Source organism: Atta cephalotes (genome assembly GCF_000143395.1).
Source record: "Atta cephalotes unplaced genomic scaffold scaffold00041, whole genome shotgun sequence".
NCBI lineage: Eukaryota > Metazoa > Arthropoda > Insecta > Hymenoptera > Formicidae > Atta > Atta cephalotes.
The window spans coordinates 635,561-638,542 of NW_012130105.1; positions in this window are offsets into that span (position 1 = coordinate 635,561).

The following is a 2,982-nucleotide window of genomic DNA, read 5'->3' on the forward strand; positions in this document are numbered from 1 at the left end:
CACTAACAGATTATATAAATTAAAAGGAATTAAGAATATATATCTAGAATTAAGAATATATGTATATCTGTTTCAAAATGAACAAAAAATTATAAAAAATTATAACTTTTCAAACGACTTCCAAACAAGTCAAAATTGATCGTTAAAAGAACATCAAAATCAACACACAAGGTAACAACGCAATTATATATTAATTCACTTTACATGTGTTGATAAACGTTTTGAAGTCATGTATTTGATCATCTTTAGTATCACAATTAAAAACCAATATTAAATACAATGTTAAATACAATATTAAATACAATTCTACTTACAATATATATTACGTTGTAATCGTCTACAATACTATAAATAATTCCTACCTTGTATAATCTGGATGTCTATACGAATCGCTTAACTTGAATCTCAATATTTTATGTGCAAAATTAAATTCTATCAAATTTATACATAGACGATTTTTCATAAAGACAGATATTATAATATAACAATCCTTTCAGATAATATCGGCCACCTTTCCCTATATACACACACATATACATATCGACATATATATTATATATCGACGGTATATGCTAGTCATTTAGTCACAGTTGTGGCGGCACCGATCGGCGCGTATTATATAAAAACGATATCTCTGACTGTCTGAATCTTAGAAACAGATATAAAAAAACGTTTTAGATAAAAGTTGTAAAATATTAAGAGGAACAGAGGAAAATATGGACTTGATCTTGAGTGATCTTTTCAAGGCTAAATCAATGTGATCGATTTTCTTAAATTAAACCTCTCATTTTTTATTGCATATTCTTGTAACTTACTTCAAAAGCTTTTCGAAACATTACAGTAAAGTATTTTTTAAATCATTTTTCCATATTTAAAACTGTTTTCGAGATTCAGAAAAAAACTTTTCTTTGTCCATTTTAAAAGTAGTCCAGTTTAAAAATAGATAATAGTGATAGTAATAAAGAATGATAGCTACTTGAATGTTGTCCTGTTAAGTGTCGCCTAATAGTGCGTTTTGAAAAGACGCTATATTAACACTATTCTGTCATTCTATCTTCGTTGTTTATTAGATGTAAAACGAAGATAGACTGATACAAATAGCGTCTTTCCAAATGCATCTAGGATGGCGATATACTATGATACATCGAAATATCGATTTTCTTCACCTGATATAGCGATTTTTTTAATCAATATTTCAGCCTCAGATATATTTTCAAATATCGATATTGCATCGTATCGGTATTCGATATAGGTGAAATTTCGAATTTTTTCAATCGCAAATCTTCGATCTTTCGAAAACGCCGACTTGCGCCGATTATGTCGCAACTCAAATGACCTATCAGAAACTCGCATTAATATTGCACTGACAATGATTAGGCACTGCCAATAGCGTACTATTACGCGAGTCTCTAATTAGCTTGAATTACGACAATCGACGCAAGCCGGCATTTTCGAAAGCTCGAGAAGTTTATTTAGTAGACATTGCAGACATCTTTAACTTCTTCAAGTCATCGCGTATTTCGTTTCAGCTTACATCATCTCGTGTAATATAATATATTTTTCGAAAAGTGTTTCAAAAAATGTCAACTTTGAGTGCGCTTTTAAATCTCATATTAAGATCCTCCTATTTATCTGGACATGCTCTGGGATACTTGTGCTCACTCTAATGAGCATGTAGAAGCATGTTGCAGCGCGAGATGCGAATTTAATTTTTTTTTTAGAAAAGACGACATTCTATATCAAGATTATCTATTGTAATTTTTCACAAATTTCCATACAAAAGGATTATTTTATGTAATATTTATTGTATTGAAAGAAAATTAAAAGAAAATTTGAAGTGTCACTTATTTAATAATTATGCGATAGCGAATATGAATGTGTATTTGCGTTTGGATTTTCGTTTTCTTGCATAATTCGAAATTTTAGAAATCAGTTGATTTAAATTATTTAATTCCGGATTACAACTATGAAAACTGTTCATAAATTCTAGTGTTCTATTTAAAGTACAAAAAAGTACTAGTACAAAATAAACATCCCCATCTTATAGCAATTAATAAAGGAAGGTTTAAGATTTTTATAATTTGAAACCTGTAATTTGAAATCATATAATACTAAGAAAGAAATCTTATAGTATTTGTATAGATTGTACAATCGCCAAAAAATTTTTACTTCGGATTTAATTAATCCAGTTATAGTTGGTTAAATAACACTCTGTTTGCCAGCCATGTAATTAAGATTTTTTACTCGGATAATATTCAGATAATGTGGTCGTAAATTGGTTCTTTTTGGTTGAAATATTTTTAAATTATATAATTTTTTTGCACACAATTTTTTTACCCACACGGAATGAGAGAAATCCAGGTTCAAATTCCTGCTAAAGTAATATTTTAATATATTTTTTATAATAAATTATTTACAATGTTTTAAAAATGCTTGTTAAGATTATAGTTATATTAAATTGTTTGTCAATTTAAATTGTATATTACATATTTTAATTTCAGTCCAAAACTTTAGTTTAGTCTCTATTTCAAGACCGGCAAAATCGACGCAATTTGTTTGAACTGGAAATAGTAAAAATTCACACAAAAATATTATTAGACATTGAGACTCGCCGAATTATTTGTATTCAATTTTTTGTACGTTTTATTTTACAGAATGTATCTATATAAGACTAAAAATAATTTCACATGTAATATATCTAATCGTAATTTGAATTTCCAAGTATAACAAACGCCGCATAACATGAATACTTGCAAATAGCTCTCGCGATCTGGCTATATCAACCTTGCAACTACGTACTTTCAAAATTACTTATGCTGTCTTATCAGTTAAGTCGACCCACGTAACAACATGTCATTGATTTCCTGCTACGCTTTCTTCCTGTCAGCCATTTCACCGTCAATATATACACACACACACACACACACACACACACACACACACACACACACACACACACACACACACACACACACACACACA